Source organism: Amblyomma mixtum, chromosome 8 (assembly GCF_055824585.1).
Source record: "Amblyomma mixtum isolate Tamu chromosome 8, ASM5582458v1, whole genome shotgun sequence".
Classification (NCBI taxonomy): domain Eukaryota; kingdom Metazoa; phylum Arthropoda; class Arachnida; order Ixodida; family Ixodidae; genus Amblyomma; species Amblyomma mixtum.
In genome coordinates, this window is record NC_143019.1 from 113,931,158 (window position 1) to 113,951,077 (window position 19,920).

The 19,920-nt window shown below is 45.9% G+C and overlaps 1 protein-coding gene and 1 long non-coding RNA gene across 2 annotated transcripts in view; one reads left to right on the top strand and one right to left on the bottom strand.

The window, feature by feature from the left end:
- The window catches only part of LOC149334003 (cytochrome P450 2C23-like), a 55,427-nt gene that overhangs the window by 4,137 nt on the left and 31,370 nt on the right, over positions 1-19,920 (top strand). The gene's annotated exons all lie outside the window — the stretch shown is intronic.
- Positions 15,359-18,527, bottom strand: LOC149334004 (uncharacterized). Its single transcript, XR_016284707.1, has 2 exons — positions 18,140-18,527; positions 15,359-17,762 (listed from the first exon to the last, which is right to left on the bottom strand). It is a non-coding gene; the product is annotated as an uncharacterized LOC149334004 (long non-coding RNA).

The following is a 19,920-nucleotide window of genomic DNA, read 5'->3' on the forward strand; positions in this document are numbered from 1 at the left end:
TCGTGGGCCATAATCGAAATCAAGCATTTGCGTTACGGCTGTTGCGCTTGATGGTTGTCACATCCTCGCCGTCCATGCGACAGAGTTACCAAAATTGTCTCCTGCTCTGAGTGTAGCTGATTGCTTACAACCAACGGCACCTCGGGCATATTCATGGCCGCATATCGAGAATTGAGCGTGCCACAATTTTAGATGGCAGGCTGACATGACTGTGAACTTCGTGTTGTTTGAACGCGTTCCCGTGCGTGCGTTACAATTACATCGCTGAATCCTTTGGAACGATTGCACGCCAGCTTGTGAAGGCCGCCTGATGCGTGATACTGCTTACATGATTAGTTAACATTTTTGTGTTTATTTATTTTTGCCGCCTTTATGTGTTTAACGAACCAGAATAAAATATTTTATGTTTCTTAAGCGCCATTAACTGGTTGTAAACAAATGAATGCGTACGATGTGCATGTGAGCGTTTTAGAGCGGTGTCTACAGGCATGTACCAATACGACAACGATGTGAGATTCCGCAGGAGCATTAAACCTTGACTTTTTAGATAATAACAATTAAAAATTTAGGCAAGGAATTCAGCGGATGCAAAGACTAGCATTCAGGCGATCCAGTCTTTGGCTAGAATAGGCGGATAGCTCAGCGGCTCTCCGCGACATAAAGCCTGATCACGTTTTCACGCCTTAAGTGATCAAGTTAGAGCTTTCACATGTCCTTCCCAGCTTCGGACAAACGATAGTGTTGTCTTCCCACTCCTTTAATACGGTATCAGCAGAAACACTGCCAGTCGGAGCCGTACCATCAGACGCAGCAGCCGTCGCGATGAGGCGCGCGTCGAGCAGTCACAAGGGGGCCTGTAATGGCGGCGTGATCATGTGACAAAAGATGGCATCTCCGATGATACGGCGCTGTAAAGTGTATATACTACATATCTGAACACAGTATATGACCTCTGATTTTGCAAACCTTAGTATGGCATCTCCAATCAATCAATCAATCAATCAATCAATCAATCAATCAATCAGTCAGTCAGTCAGTCAGTCCATCAATCAATCAACCGATCAATCAATCAGTTTTACTTTCACAAAGGAAGAAAAGATGCTTAGCGAAAAAGTGGGCAGGGGAAAAAGCTTGACCAGGTTCCAACCACCAAGGTAACAATGACATGATTGCAGTGGTGTAAAATTATGCTCTTAAATTGGGCATAGTAAATGAAAACATCAGCGGAAATCAGCATGTAAAAGAAACCGTCAAAACAAAACTAGTGTCTATTTCAGGTTTGATTGCAGAAATAACTCCTTTATGTCACTTTTTTTCAGTGCCATAACGTCTATGCGTTGCTTCGGGAAGTCATTAAGTGCGTGGCGGAGGGTGTAGTCAAAGCAATGACTGCCATATTTTGTGCGTGTAAAAGGAACTTTCCATTCTAGTTGATGCCGCTGAGCGTAGAAGTACTCTTTGTTGCGGAGATTAGCGAAGAAGAGAAATGAATTTAACTTGCAATGTATTGCTGTAGTAAAACTGTTTTTTAGTGGGTACTTGTATATATTAGCAGCTTTCGTTATTTTGTATTCATGGAAGAGCATTTTAGTACGGTCCTTGAATGGGAGATTTTCTACTGCCCGAACTGCCGTTTTTTGTAGCAAGATTAGTTTAACTCTTATAGACTAGTTTTTCTCCATACCAGTGCACAGTGAGTACTGAACAAGCAGTTATACAAATGCTGTTAAACTTTGGTGGGGAATAAATGGCGATTCCTATTGAGCATATCTAGTACTTTCCGCGCCTATGAACAAGTATGACCGACATTATAGTTCCAATGCATGTTTTCAGAAAAAAATAATTCCTTCTGTTTTCACCTACCTTCCTCTATTGATTGTGTACACTATGGACCTATGGAAACGTGCTCAGACACTTCTACAAGTTTACCTTGTGCGTGAATGAGAACGCGCTTTGTTTTCTATTCATTCAATACCAGGTTGTAATTCTGAGGCCACTCTTGCAGCCTGAAAGAAACTGAGCTTGCATGCAGTAAAAAAATGGCGAGATCTTTCCCGGCAAAAAATAAGTTAAATCATCAGCATACATAACAAATTTGCATATATTGTTACTTAGTAGAAAATGATTTATAAAAAATAGAAAATGGACGGTTCCTAGATTGCTGCCGTGTTGCACACAGCTTTGCATGCATTGCTATACCTCGGATATAACGTCCTTTTGTGCGTTAATTTTGGATATAACGAACCTTTGTTTGGCACCTCATATAACGAACTTAATGTTTTGACCTCGGTTGCAGTGAACCTAAGAGTACCACCTCGGATAAATTTAACTTTACCGAGTCAACCTCAGATATAACGAATGTTCGGCAGTTAATTCGTTGAAGCGATCCACCGAGGATGGCCAATGAGTGGTTTATCGCATAAATTAGCAAATAATCTGGCCTTAGTGCGAGCAGTCTTCATTTTGCGGAATATTTTATATTTATAATTCGATTCTACTGGAGTTCTCGTGTAGAACAAGCAACAGCAGATGAGTAATCTGCTTTGTTCCGTCTTAAGTGCTAGGCTTTCGCATCAAAATTAAGAAACAAATGACGGACGATTTAACGCGTTCAGGCCAAATTCGAATTAAGTGTGCCAGCACTCCGGTTTTCACTTCTGTTTCACTAGAGGGTGCATTAAGCTCCGCCTTAAGCGTATAACGCGATAGCGATAATAGGTTAAAGGGGTCACGGCACCATTCTTCAGACTCAAGCTATTTATTGCATGTCGTTCGCTGCCCATCTAGGAACTGTTGAACAAAATATGAGCTCGATTCATGCAGCGCGTAATTTGTAAGTAAATGTTTGAAAGTTCTTCTGAACCGTGAGACGGTCAGGCAACACCGGCGCACTCGTGGTTCATGACTACATAGACTGAGAGTCACGTGCTTGATCGCGATTGAACGACTGTACAGCGGGTAATGAGCATAGAGGAGAGAGTTTTCGTTGTTGATGCTTGATTTGCTTTGGGGTGAAGGGGGGAACTTGAAGAGAGGAAGGGGGGGGGGGGCTATATCCTTCCCTGTTCTAACTTGTCCCCAGTCTTGGCGTGTTCATCACGGCCGCGCTCGGGTAGGCGCGCGCTCTGCTCCGCACTGGCCGTACGCGCGGCGGTTTTGCAGCAGACGACGACGCTGAAGCTGATTCAATATGGGCGTCGCTGCCAGGGGGAGGGTGTTAAAATGTATTCATAACGTCTACCTGATGCGCAAAGCAGTGGACGTTGTGCAATTCCCGCTCAGTGTCGCTTGGCCTACAGCTTGCTTCGCATCGAACGCGCAACGAGAGGCAATTTGAAACTCGCCGCCATTTCCGGGACATCACATAATCTTCTTACTAGTCTTCATCACCACAATCACCTCTCATTAAATCTGTGGCAGAAATGTGCTGAGTGAAAACGAGACGAGACAGGACGAAGCGCAGTTTTTACTCAGCGCATTTCTGTCACAGATTTAAGGATGAAACACCAACTAGCCACACTTGTCGCATTGGCACCTCTCATTAACAGGATTAAATAACTTATTAATGTACACACGTTATTTGAGTTTCGGAAAAATTGAGGCGACCAGCCAGTTTTATTCAGGGGTGTCCCTTGCGACACACGTATCGTCGCGACTTTCAATGCGTGTAAATCATCAGTGCTTTCCGTAAAATGCAGACAGCGAAACAAACTGCCCACGCATTATTTCGGGTCTGTTGTAGCCGAATAAATTTAAATTTCGAGGAAGGCACACACCCCGTCAAAATCACGAAAGAATGTGCGATCCTTAAACGATTGTATATCTAAATCCAATTCTCCCATAAAACACTAAAAGAAAGCGCAGTTACCAACTACAGATTCTGCAATAAACTTATTTAAGCACCGCCATATTCCCCAAGGGCGCGACTATCAGTCACTAAAATTGTGTAAGCGGTAATACGGCTTGTGGTAACTTTCAGTGGGAATATATGAAAGGATGACAAATGGTTCTGGATCAATTATCGGAGGTCTCAATATTCTGCCCCGAATGCGGCATTTACTGTCAAAGCGTATTAAGCACACGAAGCACAATTCACTTTTTTATTCTTAATTGTTCCTGGTGTGACCATTCACTAATATCAAATGGTTGCACCCACTTGAAGAGAAAGTTCCTCGAAATACTGCTCATGCTACGCGATTGAACCCGCCAAACACGTTTGTAGAACTTGGCGTCTTCGTGAAGAAGGTGTAAAGCAAGTGTAAGAGAAAATAATTTTCAGTACACCCTTGTTAGACTTAAATCTAGATAACCTAATCAGAGGGCTCATTGCTGCGACAAGTTTTGTGCAAAAATCATGTTGCAATTATGGCCCACAGATTTTGTGCTTGACTCTTAGAAATGTATCTGACCTCGTGTATAAGTATATGGTGCTACCTGTTGTTACGTCAATGTGACTGGTACTCGCTCTATTTATGCGTAAACGCTGACATGCTCAATTCCTATGCATGCGAAATATGTAAGGTACTCTTTTCAAACATCGGTACCGTGCGTTGACATATCTAAAACAAGCTATGGATTTAAAAAAAGCACAATGTAAAGAGTGCGCCACAAGTAACTCGCACAGTGGGAAAGTGAAGTCGCGCGAAACGCCACAATGTCTGGAACAGTTGTCTGCGCAAGAAATAAAGATAGGAAACAAAGTGCCAATGACGAAAGTCTGCAGCAGAAATACGGCATATTCCAAAGGCGGACGGACAGTACTGGTATTGAGAAAGACGATGTGACACCAACAGTGGCTGATCGCTTTTTCAGATTGGTCGTTGGCAATTCAAATGACCAAAAATAAATCAAGAAAATGGTGGGCAATTTGAATCGTTAGACTAAATACAAATTAGGTGCGCCAGCAATTCGGTTTTCCCTTCGGCTGTAGTGTTCAGATCAAGTGTTTCCGCATAGCAGTTGTTCGGTTAGCGATACTGGGTTAATGCCCATATCTGCGGAAATGGTCATTCATTTCATTCATAGATCCCAGGGAGCCTTCGCACCATTCCTGGCGCTATCGTGCAGCGGTCAAGCTGCGATGCGCCACTGCCCTTCAATGGCAGGCGCTGCCATCGGTGAGACTTGGGTTGCTTGGGTTAGGTTGCGAGCCAGGTTGCGACCCAGGATGCAACTCAGGAAAGCCCATCTCGAAAAAAGCTTGATAGATGTAGCCAACGTGTCCTCAGGGTACTGCGTAATTGAAGGATGCAGATGAAAAGGGAAGCACTAGAGCTACGTAAGCACGATGAAGGATGACTTTCTATGGCGGGCCGCCTTCTGTTGGCGTCGGCCTTGAAAGTCATTGACAAGAGACACAATGGCGAGGTGGTGACAGGGGATGTCATCATCAGCCTTACTACGCCCACTGCAGGGCAAAGGACTCTTCCACGTCTCTCCAATTAACCCTGTCATTCGCCAGTTGCGGCCACCGTATCCCCGCAAACTACTTATTCTCATACGCTCATCTAACTTTCTGCCGCCCCCTGCTACGCTTGCCGGCTCTGGAATCCACTTCGTTACCCTCAAGGACCAACGGTTATCTTGCCTTCGCCAATATAAGTGCTTGCGTACTAAAAGCTTACTTCCCCTCACAGTTTGATTTAGCGGATGTAGGAAGCGCTTCATAGCATACTAGAGATTCTGCTCCTTCCGCTCGAACACGTGGGCACCAGTGTGGGTCGCGGCACGTGTCGTGTAGGTGCCCATAGGACAAAAGTGTCGAGGACAACATGCCACATCAAGCAGTGCTCTGCGCCTGCCGTACGCATAGCCTGACACTGAAAAACGGATATGACGGAAACCGAGACAGCAAGATCAAAATTGGCAACGGCGAGTGCCTCGATCGTGCCGCAGTTTGTAGTGTCCTTTTTTTTTAGTTTAGAGCTGAAACCCCATCTCGAAACCGGGAATACAGCTTTCCTTACGCCCTAAAAGGAACCCTTAAATGCGTGTTTTCGTCGTTAGAGAATTAGAACCACATTGCTGATTAAGAAAATTTTAAAGCTGAGCTCATTTTTTATTTGAACGGCCTTCAATTCTGCATTGCAATCTTTCCTCTAAAAAAAAATTAAACTTGGTGGTTATTTTTATTCATTTAACACACTAAATATTAAGCTCTTTGGCGTGCGTAATGGCCGCTTTGCATTGTGCTATTTTGCTGTATTGAATTTTGCTGTTAATGTACTCCCCCCCCCCCCCCCCGCCTACAATAATGCCTCTAATGGCGATGTAGGTACCTTGAATAAATAAATAAATACACCTGCACAGATGGCGCCAACGTGTATCGCATGGTTGTTAAAATAAAATTTTCCATATGTTAAAGATCACCCTTTGTACTCTAATATTTTTCAAGCGTTTTAGTGGCCTGAGAACGTCTACGCATGAAATGCATGTTTACGAGTTAGAAAACGTCCTATAAAGAGAAGGCACTAACCCCGCTATCATTCCCACGTGGGCTACGAACGTCATTGACGTACCTGTTGAACCACGATGGCAGCTGTCGGAATCCACCTGTGCGCCGCGTTACAAAAATCCAGCGATGCAAAACGCTCTCAATGAGGGCACGCTTGTGACTACACTCTTAGAACCCCGTCTGCGTCACTGGCAACCCGCATTCTGTTTCACTTAAAGTAGCTCTTAAAATTATATCGTGGGAGGGAACAGAGCGAAACAAAACGACGGACAAAGTAAGAGGACACAAAGACGAGCGCTGACTCGAAACTGAATTTTTTATTGAAAAACGAAAACATATATACATCACAATCACGTGAACAAACAGAGCAACGAGCATTGGTCTAGCGGAATCAAGACCATCAAATGTACAAAATGCCACGTGGTGAATTCCGAACAAAAGCACCCCTGAAAACCGAAGTGAAGCAAGTCACGAATTATCTAAAAACGATACTTCTTTGTTAACTAATGCCAAAGAAGGCTGGCTGATACACTGTGATTCCTTCTTTCGTATGAAATAAGCTTCCATAATCTCCCTTGTCAATTTATCCCGGTGTCTGAACAAAATTTTTGTTTTTGTGAGCAAAAGGCGGCACTTTTTCTGTTTTTTATCATTTTCCTTCCCACACTCGCGGCAATGATCTTTCAGATGAGAGTATCTGGTGTCTTATAGTGAATTAAGATGTTCCCTCAGGCGAACATTAATACATCGGCCTGTCTGACCAATGTATACTTTTTGGCACGAGAGTGTTCCCTCACACGATGTATCAGTACAAACTCGCCCAGTTATCCATCCTTCTTAAAATTATGCCGTTCACGCAGAGGTCAGTTAATGCTTTCATCCGTCGCATCCGTTTAATGCCGTCGCATGCCACTGCTCACTTGCTGTGAAGGGGGTGGGAACTTTGCCAAGCTTTAATCGCTTTTATTCCCTCCCCCTCCATCAACGTACCATGATGGAAATAAAACTATTATTATTCCTATTATTTTTGTCTTCCTCCCAAACCCTCGCCTACCAAAGCCTTGTCCGACTCTTTCCCTAAGCCTCGTTTCTTGAAAGTTCCTGGTTCTCTTACACCTTAAGTCTCGCCCCGTAAAAATGTCTGCATTACGACGTCCTCAATGCCAGCCTCAGCAGTTTTTACGTCGGAGTTTTATTTGAATTCTGGCAATTTATTGCTGAATTGCTCTTTAATAGCATTATTATTGTTAATAATGCTATCCGCCACATGTTTAGAGGAGGTGATCCGAGACCTGAATTGGAAACACTTGGGGATAAGAGTTAATGGAGAATACCTAAGTAATCTGTGATTTGCTGATGATATTACTTTGCCAAGTCACTCAGGAGATGGGCTGCAACGCTTGATAAATGAGTTAGACAGGCAGAGCAGAACGGTGGGTCTAAAAGTTAACAAACAGAAAACCAAAGTAATGCTCAACAGTCTCGCAATGAAACAGCAGTTCACAGTTGGTATCGAGGTGCTGGAGGTGGTAAGGGAATACGTCTGCTTAGGGCAGGTAGTGACCGCCGATCCGGATCGTGCGAGGGAAATAACTAGAAGAATAAGAAAGGGGTGGAGCGCATATGGCAATTTCTCTCAGACCATGAATGGCAGCTTACCAATATCCCACAGGAGAAATATATACAACAGCTGTATCTTATGGGTACTCACCTAAGGGGCAGAAATGTGGAGGCTAACAAAGTGGGTTCAGCTTAAGGACAACGCAGCGAGCCATGGAAAGAAAAATGATAGGCGTAACGGTTAGCGACGGGAAGCGGGCAGAGTGGATGAGGGACCAAACGGGAGTTAAAGACGTCCTAGTCGAAATCAGGAGAAGGAAATGGGCGTGGGCAGGGCATATAATACGAAGGCAAGATAACCGCTGGTCCTTAAGGGTAACGGAGTGGATTCCAAGAGAAGGCAAGCGTAGCAAGGGACGGCAGAAAGTTAAGTGGGCAATGAGATTAAGAATTTTGCGGGGGTACGATGGCCGCAGTTGACAAAGGACAGGGTTAATTGGAGAGACATGGGAGAGGCTTTTGCGCTGCAGTGGGCGTAGTCAGGCCGATGATGGTGATGGTAATAATGACTCCTGAATATCTAATAAAGGTGCTTACTTCGCTATTTGTGCACATAATTTCTAACTCTTAAAACTGTGCTCAAATTTAATGCCCAGAGGCATCTCACACACCATTACCGTACCCAAAACCTCTCTCGAAAATAGCGCTGCGTACTATGGACCCTACGGTATTCTATGGAATTCTATAAACGTGCGAAAAAAGAATTGCAAGAACATCCCCTTAAAAGTAACCCTAGGAAAAAACAGGGCACGAGCAGCGCGCGTCCATCGCTGCCGTGTGGTTGCTGGCGTGATTGCGAGGCTGATGGCTCTCCTGCGTCGGGAGCGGGGACGGCGGATCGCGCCGGCGACCCAGTGTGCGTGAGAGTATCGGCCAAGCGGGGACGCTAGGTGTGTAAACGATGTTGTGGGATGGCGGCACCGTCGGCAGTGACGGCACAAGCATCGCAAGTTCTTGCTGGCGTTAACCCATCGGAATAAAGCTTTCGCGCTTTACAGTCGCTCAAACCAGACGGAGTCTAGACGGCTGTACATGTAAAGCAGTTTTCAAGGGCCAAGACAAGCGAGCGAAAGCGAACAGCGCAGTGTAGAAGACGACCGAGTAGATGATATTCCTGGCCACCTGCGGAAAATTTCGTTATAAGTTTGGGGCTCATTTTGGTAATTCCTTATGAGCATTATTTATCCAGAGGAAAACAATTCGGAAACGAGAAAAAAAGCCACTCGTGACTATACGTTTAGTTATTATGGAGTAGTCAATGATTGAATTCTTGTAATGTTTCATGTTCGTATTTTCACGAGCTGTAGTCTTGGGCGTCTTATTTATATTTGCGGAATTTTTCTTATTTCTGTTTAACTGTATCCTTTTCATGGCACTGTACAGTATGCTTTCTACTAGTCAGCACTCTTTCTCTGATGTTTTCGCTTTGTAGAATAAGCAGTAACAAAATAGATAAAACATACAAGCATCATGTGTGGCCCATTCGCACAAAGAGATGTCAACGAACTAAAAGCTCATCCGGCGATAGAAACCTGACTGGAAGTTCACTCACGTAGCACGTGACAAGCGCTGCCAGGTGCACAGCTAATGCTTCATTGTTTTTTCAGTTTTATACGTGTAAGTTGCTGAACGCTGACGCTAGTATCGCCGAGGATGTGAAACTAGTGGCCGGATGCTAGCTAGGGACTTCGTGCCTCACCGGCACTGCTCTACTCTGCAGCCCCCCCCCCCCCCCCCCGCCCCCCTAATCAATTTTTTTCCGTCTATCGTTTCTTGCCTTCACATTACCGCGTACCGCTCTCATGAGGATACGGACGTCAGGGGCACTCGTACTGCCTAGAATTCACTTCGAATTGAGTTCCGTTAAACACGTGAGGGTGTCCATGACTGATTCCGAGTGGCTGGCAGAGGAATTGCACGGAGAATTTCTAGCGTGTGGACGCCTGTTCAATACTTAAAATTTAGTAGTCCCAAGTATAAGAAAGACACGGTGTCTATGACGCCAGCATTTCCATTTTGCGGCTCAATAAGGAGATATATATTTTTCATACGCTTTTCTTCCCTCCGACGGGATCGTGTTTTTGAAATGCATTGCTCTGTACCACGACGTATTTGATTCAAACTAAAAAGGTAGTGCTCTCATTGCTATTTTTAATAAATTTCGCGTAATCGGAGAACGGAAGCCTGGGACTTAGCGGTTAATCTCTCCAGGTTCAGCGTTACCTTTAAATACAAGTGCAGGAGACATGACGAGCTCTTTCCACATTTCAGTGTCGTTACTGGACAAATTGCGAAGCCTAACTGAAAACAAAACGCTTATCTTCAGTTCGTGTTTGTTGTCAACGCTACGTTCGTTTTATTCCCTTAGTTGGGGCTCGCGTTTGGTCCTGCAGTAATTGCGAATTCCCCCAGTAAGGTCCGCTGTGCTCGAGAAATAAAAATCGCCAAGTACAGGTTTCCCACCAAATCTTAAACGCACTTAGGTTCTTCACTGCAGGGAAGAAATAGAATGAAAACTCGAGTAAACGTAATCGTTGAGACAGTATAAAGTTCTCTCTTTCAAGTCTTGGTTAAAAGTTTACAGGGCGGAGCAGCGAAGCAGACCATGAAAAGTGGACATCTATGAATCAATAAATCTACAAAGTTAGCGGTTAGCTTAGGAAATTTCGTCTATATTTATTCTTTTTTCTCAGACGGTTTCGCACTCGACGATAGCCGCCGCGGTGGCTCAGCGGTTACGGCCCTCGGCTGCTCACTCGAAAGACGCAGGCACAATCCCTGCTGCAGCGGCCACATTTCGATGGAGGCGAAATGTTAGAGGTCCGTGTACACTGCGATGTCAGTGCACGCTAAAGAACCCCAGGTGGTCGAAATTATCCAGGGCCCTCCACTACGGCTTCTCTCATAGGCCTAGCCGTTTTGGGACGTTAAACCAAAAAAAACCAAAGCAACTAAAAATGCTCAAAGAACCCTCGGCGTTGGCCTTTAGCGGACAAGTGGTTCAAGTAATGTTCTTATTTCCAGAACAATGCTGCAAGCTTAGCATGGGTAGAAAAAATTCCTTTTAGTCTTCAAAGTCTATTAGGTTCGAGGCCAACACGTACGCTAAGACACGCGCACTCATGGCACTGAAATATTTTGTGGACGACAGTGATATACGTGGAAAATTGCTGGAAGTTACATTCAGAACCTTTTTTACTCCACTCGTGCTCTTTATTGTTTGCTTTGCAGTGCCCGCTTTAACAGTCCATGGCTACTGTGGCTCTCTAATAACCCCTAACAATCATCATTTGCCTCTAATAATGAGGTCATCATTACAACGCTATTTTCATGCTCTTCGTTTATGATTCACTCTCAGTTCTGCTGGTCGCTTATATTTCATTTACTCAGGTTATGATTCACGACTACCGAGCTTTTAATGTCTTAGTATTGTTAGCTTTTCTGGCTCGTGCATTTTTTCCTTTATGTAGTGTCAGAGCTCTTCGTTTTCGGGTTTTACTTGTGCGAGAATTGAAGGCGGAAAAAATTGGCCCTACTTTCGTCAAAAACTTCTATTGTTCTAGTTTTTTAAGGTAATTCTTTCCTGCGGAGATAATAGATACTTTTTTTTGTTCTTTTCTTCCTGCACAAAAAGTGCTGAATTTTAGCTAATCAATATCTTTACTGGTATATAAAGCTGAACCGAGATGTATACACCATATCAGACCCGTGTTTGTGCTGATTAATTTCCTCGCGAACATTTCCTGCGGGAGGGTTTCAAATTGAGCTAGTTGGTAGTTTACATGGTCAAAGATAATTGCGCCTTTGAAAAAGACTTGGGACAACACAGGGACGACACAAACACTGGTGCGCACCAGTGTTTGTGTTGTCCTAAGTCTTTTTTCAAAAGCGCAATTATGTTTGACCATATTTCCATCGGCGCATTACACAATGCTCTCTTGGTGATCGACTAATCTCCGTGTGCAGACTGGGAAAAATTTTAATCAGAAACGCAGCGACCGTTGTGCACGCAAAGTGCTTGGAGCAGTACAAATACCTACAGCGTCGCTCCGCTTGACAGATTTATTCCGCTATGACGTCTGGTCGGCATCTTGTTCAGGCGTCAAAGCTGTAAGGCAACTTTTGAGCTTCTCCGTAGATCAACCCACGAAACGAACAAAGTGCGTTAAGAGAGGTTAAAATCATCAGTGCAGAACTGAAAAATTCTCTTCAGAATAAGTGCACGATTTCGGCTGTTTTCTTTTGGATGCTGTTAGCTTTGCTCACCGGAAAAATACGGCCCTTTAAGGGCAAATATTTATTTACAAATTGCGCTTTACTTTATGATCTACAAACACTCACTGGGCGCGAAAATCACTTAAACCGGGCTTTATCAAGTAGACCGGATTTTAAACGAAAACCGAAGGCACTCGTTGTGCATTACTTGTCACAGCTCTGTTATGTTTTTTTTTATTGTCGCCAGCTCTAGCGTGATTTTCTCCATCTGTGACGAGTAGCAGCTGCCGTTCCATTTAGGCCCCAGACTCTCCTCACATGTTAGCGTAAATAAAACAGGCCTCGTAACTTACCTTACGAAATCCGCAAAATTGTGATGATTTGGTTCTGGAGCTGTACGCAGAGTTTCCCAGAGTTGCAGCGTACAATAGAGAAAAAGAATCTTAAATTACGTGAAACGCGAATTGTCGGAAATATTAAACCTATTTCACCCTGGAACGAAACAGCACACAAAGCTTTCCTGCTTCAGCAGACTTTCGTCGGCAGTAAACATAGCCACTAGTCATTCCAGTCGCTTTGTTCACAGCCGGAACCTGGTGAGCTGAAACGTGTAGAGGAAGTTATTACTTACGAGGTACAACTCCAGTGTAGCGGCATGTGTGCGACTCGGCCAATAATTTATAGCAACCATGTTAAAAGCCGGAAAGAGCAAAGTGCCTCGTGCTTCATACAGGTCATTGTGTGACAAATCCTTTACACTGGATTGCACTTCAAATGCGAAGAACGCATTTCCTGCGCTATACGCATACTACTGCCGAAACTTCCGATTAACACCCAATTTCCCTCATCACCTCGCACTGGCTGAGGACATCCTGCTCAAAAACTGAAGATCGAAATCCAGGCTTGTTTCAGTGCAACCTAAGATCATACCAGAGAGGCATGACCTGATTCCGAGTGTCTTACTTAAGTGCACTGACAGGCATTAGATTCTTTCTCTGATCAAAAGCTTGAACAACGCTTTGAAGACAATCGAGGCTGAGGAAAAGGAGATAGAAAAATGGCTGGCAGTTTAGCATTCGTAAGCTAGAAATATTGTGCAAAAGCAGTTTTTTGCATGTGGACACAACCGCCACGCACATGAAAGCGCGATTGAGGTGTCCAGTGACCCAAGGTGCCAGTTATGCACGTCTTCGACTTTTTCATCTTCAATGCCAATTTACCCATCGTACGCCGGCGGCCTATACTCCAGTGCAGCTTTTCTACAGCAGAGTTGTCAACGCCAAAGCGTCTTGCTCTAGTGCCGTGTTTCTGCCGCAACGTTGTCCATGCGAATGCATGTTGCACACATCTGACTGTCACTGCCGGCACATAGCTTAAAGCGCGAATGTAAGTTTGATAGCAGTATTAGTTGATGAATACGATGTGGTGGTGGTGGTGGAAAACGTTTATTTGCTCTAGTTTACAGTATTTTTTGCAGCTTCAGATGGAGTCTTCCATCTTCTCTTCAGGGTCGGTTCCCCTAGTCCAGGGCTCCGCTCAGGGTAGCTGCCCTGCGTGCACGCCTTACTAGTCCTTGTTGGACTTTCAGGATGTCGCTGGATAGCATCCTCTCCCACTGTTCCGCACTCGGGTTTTCTATAACGGCTAGCTCGTCTATTTTCTGGCCAGCCCATGTGGCATGGTATAGGGTTGGTTTGTCTCCACACCGCGGGCACACGCTCTTGTACTGCGTGGGGTATATATTACTTAGGATGTTTAGGCCCGGCAATGTTCCCGTTTGTAACTGTCGCCATGCTACGGCGTCTTCTCTATTGAGTTGTTTGTGTGGGTGCGGTATTTTCGTCTGATCCCTCCGTAGTAGTTCAGAATCTCTGTATAGCTTTGGGCTACCGGCTCGGGTTCCTCAGCGGGGTCGGGATTGTTGGATGCTCGGTTTGTTGCGTATCCTCGAGCAGTGCATAGCGCTACAGTGTGTTGCAGTTTAACACGAGGGGCGTTCGACTGCGTCCATAGCCTAGCTAGTACGTCTAAATGTGTGTAATAATAGCATGTAATGCATGCAATAGTATGTAAATACCTGTATCTCCGGCAGATAGTTTCACCTCTCATGTTTTTTCCGGCACACTACGCACCCAACAGTGCGAGAATTCTTGCAAGTAAATTTACTTCAGGCTTTACCGAGCCTCATTCTGTCTTCTAATGTTTCTGTTCATCCGTGTTACAAGAACCTATGAATGAGGTGTATTTTGCTGTTCGTTTTTTACTTGCTCATTTTTCCTCTGAGTTCCTTTTTTCGGTGTCGAGGAAACGGTTGTACAAGGACTTAATCTGCATGCTCTTTCCTCCGCCATTGTATCGCTCTGTGTATTTTGGTTTACCGGGTCATGACGTACTCAAGAGAGTACGTAAAATGCCCCTCTCGCCGCGTACAAAAACATGTTTCTTTAAGCTACAAACTCAGACCTTACCAGTTACAGATTGAGAGAAAATGAGTATTTTCGTGTCTGCGGTGAACTGCCGCCTTTGTGATGCTCCTGAAATGATTGAGCATTGTTTCATGAATTGTAAACATGCAGTACTCTTCTTGGACATCATGCAACGCACATGGAAAAAAAATAGAGAATTTGACGTCGCATTCAGCACGATTTCTCAGTGCACTACCATTTGTTGATGAACTCTTAGATATGTTATTTTTAATTGGATTACACAGCCTGTCGGAAACATGGATGATGGACCGATATTGTGAATCGGTTGTTTCTGCTAAAGCCTATTTCAGTAGAATGGTTGTACACATAAAAGAATTGAATGGCCAGACTGGGTTTGAACCGGAGTGACACTCACTCAGTGCTGTGCTGTTATGCCCTTTTTCCAGTTCTTTGTTGCTTACTAGTGACGTATAATGATGTATTAGTTATGTGCTCAGCATTCACTTCTCGTGCTTCGTTGCTTACGTGTGTTGACTTGTGTTAAAGACGGGGTAGCAACATCCCACCGCTGCCACCAGTTTGTTACAGACGAGGTAGCATGGTCGTGTGCCGGAGAGGGAATGAGGGACGTCTGAGACGAGGCTTCTGGAAAAGGACAATGAAAGAGGACTTTATACTATATTTAGACTTTTACAAGTGAGCTCTACAGGAACGCTGCATCACGACAGCTCATCAGAAGACCATGATGCCAAAAAGCTTTTCGGCCGTGCCGCTGCCGGGGTTTTTAAAGAGTTCCCTTCCCTAGGGTCCCTAGATGGGGGCCGGGCCTGCAGGGGAAGGAAGTTCTCACTGGCACCAATCACAGACACACACGCACGCACTCACTCCCGAGAGATCACACCGCCGTCACGCGCTGGGAGAGGGGGAACGATGCCATCCACGTAGCGCAGACGCCGGAATGTCCATGAGCGGCGTTCTTGCGCATTTGGAACGCGCGTTCACACTCAGTGTAGGGGAAACGCTCGCTCAACCGGGCAGACGGACGCGGCTTCCGTGGCAATCCAGGCGCTCACCCAACGCGCGTCTCGGGGTTTGTCGGCGTTTCGCTGCTGCCATGTCGTTGTCTTCCCCACGATGAAGGCGAGACGTAACAGACTGCCCCGCCGGGGGAAGGAGATCCCGATGGACAGGGGACAGCATCCGCTGTCCGGAGGGATGTTGCTTGAGGCTGGTCTCAACCGGAGTCGGTTGACTCTCGGCGGTTCTGGAGCTCAGCGCACCCCGAAGGCTTCCTTTGCATGTGCAGGTTCCCAAAGGGCACTGCAAAGTGACTCGTGCTCCGCTAGCGTTAGAACCACGCCGAAAACCCACCCGCTCAGTCCGTAAGCACGACACACTCCCCACTAAGCACTGCCAGGCTCTTTCCCTCTTACAAAGCCAATTAATCACTGGGAGTAGTTCAGCAGCACTCAGAAAACTCCCACAGATCGGCACATTACACCACAAAGCGCATCTCAATTTAAAACAATAAACAAAACCAATTGGTTCAAAATCCTACATCAGAAAGAAAAAGACCAGCAAACTGCAACTATGATGCTGACTCTTGCGCTAGGGACCTCAACTTAAGCTATCGGCATTACCTTTGAGACTCCTCTTTTTGTGACGTATTCCGATTCATAATGACCCCGACAATTACGAACGCGCTTGTTCCCCTTCATTATTTTTAGCAGTGCCTACATTATCCTCCGAGCCCTCATGGCTGGCGGATCTGCACTCTTCCTCATTGCTAGCCTTAGTGCTTTTATTATCCCCCGAGCCTTCACGGCTTGTGGATCTGCACTCTTCGCTAGCTTCTTGACCGAACTCCTCGGTCCTCGCTGCCGAAGTGGCCTTTCTTTCCTGGACCAAACCTGTCCTATGCCGCCACTTCTGCACAGCACTCGTGTCATCCGGCGACTGAGCGGAGCTTCTAACTCGGTCCCTTACACTCTCTCGGTGTAGCTTACCACCGTCAATTTGGCCTTCCAAATCTGCCTCCGCGGGAATACGAAAGTATCGGAGGAGCGCACTTTTAGTTATCGCATAGTTGTGGGCGTCCTCGTCAGACAACATCGCCAAGACATTACAAGGTTCACATGGGAGAAATCCCATCAACACAGTTGGCCAATAACTCTGGTCAAGCTGCTCCTCCATGCAAATTCTCTCAAAATTTTCTAGAAAAGTTCTAAAATTTTCGCCTTTTCTGAAAACACTTAAGCGAGATCGCATTCTCATACTTCTGATCGCGTTAAGTTCACGCGTGAGTTCCCGCATCTCTCTTTCGTATTCCTGTTCACGCAGCTTTCTTTCGCGTTCCATCTCTATGTCGAGACGCTTCATTTCCAAAGCGTATTGACGCTCGCGTTCCTCTTTCTCTTGTTTTTCTTTACGTTCAAGTTCCCCTCGTTCTCTTTTTGCCAATTCTCTCTCCTCAATGGTCTCAAGGCATTCCGCAAGCTCGTCATCTTCAACCTCTAACGCAAGAATAGCCTTCAGCAGTTCTGGTTTTCCGAGTTTGTCTGATACATCCAGACCAAACTCTTTCGCAAGCTCCAGTAACTTTGGTTTGCGCAGCGTCTTCAAATCCATGGCTGCTCCGAGTGCTGCTTTCTCTACTGCCCGCTATTGTCTTGCTGCAACTAACCCAGCAGCAACGACAACCCAATTACCAGCTCTGTTTCTGACACTAGCAAAAGCCTGGCAAAACTCAGCAGAAGAAAGTCCCGCACTCACCAAACCTCGCAGCCAAGAATCCAGCGCAGTCGTTCCGCTGCAGGCAACCAGTCAACACACAGGGCTCGTTGCACTGCCTCCGACTCGCCGTTCTGCTGCTCAGCGTCCCGTTGTCCGCAACTCTCCGCTGGCGTCCGATGTTTCGCATCCCACCGCTGCCAACCAGTTTGTTAAAGACGGGGTAGCAACATCCCACCGCTGCCACCAGTTTGTTACAGACGGGGTAGCATGGTCGTGTGCCGGAGAGGGAATGAGGGACGTCTGAGACGAGGCTGCTGGAAAAGGACAATGAAAGAGGACTTTATACAATATTTACACTTTTACACGTGAGCTCTACAGGAACGCTGCATCACGACAGCTCATCAGAAGACCATGATGACAAAAAGCTCTTCGGCCGTTGTTGTTGTTGTTGTGACTGAGAGAAGGATGAAAAGGAAATTGCACGGGCCTGCTACTGGCTCTAGCCAAGCCACCACCGCTGCCAACGTGCAGATAGAGGAGAGGTAAGAGATCAGAGGAAAGAGAAAAAGGCAAGTAAAGACGCGCGTCGCAGCAACAACTGCGTCCGCCGGAGCGGACGCTGCTGAAAAAATCAGATAAGCGGCCGAAGCCGCGCTCGCCGAAGCGAGATCAGATACTCCTTTTTACTCACATTCTTCGGCCGTGCCGCTGCCGGGGTTTTTAAAGAGTTCCCTTCCCTAGGGTCTCTAGATGGGGGCCGGGCCTGCAGGGAAAGTTCTCACTGGCACCAATCACAGACACACACGCACGCACTCACTCCCGAGAGATCACACCGCCGTCACGCGCTGGGAGAGGGGGAACGATGCCATCCACGTAGCGCAGACGCCGGAATGTCCATGAGCGGCGTTCCCGCGCATTTGGAACGCGCGTTCACACTCAGTGTAGGGGAAACGCTCGCTCAACCGGGCAGACGGACGCGGCTTCCGTGGCAATCCAGGCGCTCACCCAACGCGCGTCTCGGGGTTTGTCGGCGTTTCGCTGCTGCCATGTCGTTGTCTTCCCCAGGACGAAGGCGAGACGTAACACTTGCCACTGATTTCTTAATGTTTGCAGACAGTTCGTGTACAGTCTTTGTCAAAAGCAACCGGGCACAGGTGGTTCGTTTCTTACCCGCGTAGCCAAGCACTCATGGCAGCCCTTAAGCCCTGATTCTGTCTAAAGTATGATGAGCCCTTGCCCTCATGTTCTGACACCTTTCGGTCTTGAGGGGCGCCTTGAAGGCTCCGTTATGCGGTTGAGAAGCAAGAACCTGTTGCTCGGTTACTTTTGGCAAAGGGGGTACATAATACAACGATCATTGTAAAAAACACCAGTTTTAAAAAAGCTATGTTGTGTTGTGATGGGTTTTATGGCACATAGGCGACTAATGCCATTATGCGCCAAGCACAGAAAAAAAGCGTCGGAAGCCTACTCCTCTCGCAGTGTCTAGCGAATCGGATCTGCTCGCGCCGCAGAGGCTTCGAATCCTAGACGCGGATATTTATTTGATTTATATTAATTTCTTTCGTTCATTCGCCACAAACCCACAATTATGGCAAATTTTGCTCGCGGTTTACCGTCGAATGTTTCGCTGTAAAATCTCCCCTAATATTGCTCCATGTGGAATGCCAGCGACGGCTCCAGCTCGCATCCTTTTTTCGCCACTCAGTCTGGGTCAATTTCGTTTCAACAAGAGTATAGTCGGATACAGCTCAAAAATTGCGACGGCTGTGCAGCCCCTGATAGATATGTTTCAGTAGTTTCACATAGGGCTTATTTTTCCGCAGTCTTGACATGTGGCAAAAACAGAGGCTGTGATAAGGTAAAGTAGATCGTGGGGACTGTTCTCATCCAGAAACATTAGCAGGTTCAGGCTCTTCTGCATTCTAATTTGGTAATGCCTGCACTGCTCCTCATATTTAGACTGCGTCAAATTCTTTCCCGTAATCTATGAAGGCTATATATAGGGGTTGGTTATGTTCTGCGCATTTTTATATCACCTGATTAATAGTATGAGTATCGTCGATTTTCCAGTACCCTTTACGGAAGCCTGCCTTGTCATTTGGTTGATTCAAGTCTAAGGTTGTCTTGATTGTTTTACCGATTACCTTACTACATACCTTGTAGGCAACGGACAGTAATCTTATTGGTCTATAATTTTTCATGTCCTTGACATCCCCTTTTTATGGATTAAGATGATGTTATCGATCTTTCAAGATTTCTATATGCACATGATATGAGGGTAATGCGAGTGCACGGTGGCTAGTTTCTTTATCACGATCTCCCCACCGTCCTTCAAAAGGTCTGGTGTTATCTCATCCTCATCAGCTGTGTTCCCTGTCTGCATTGTTCCTAACTTTGCATTGCGAATTTGTGTACGGGTAAGCTATTAAGTCTGCATCAATAGCGTTTCGAACTGACCTTTGCTCGGCC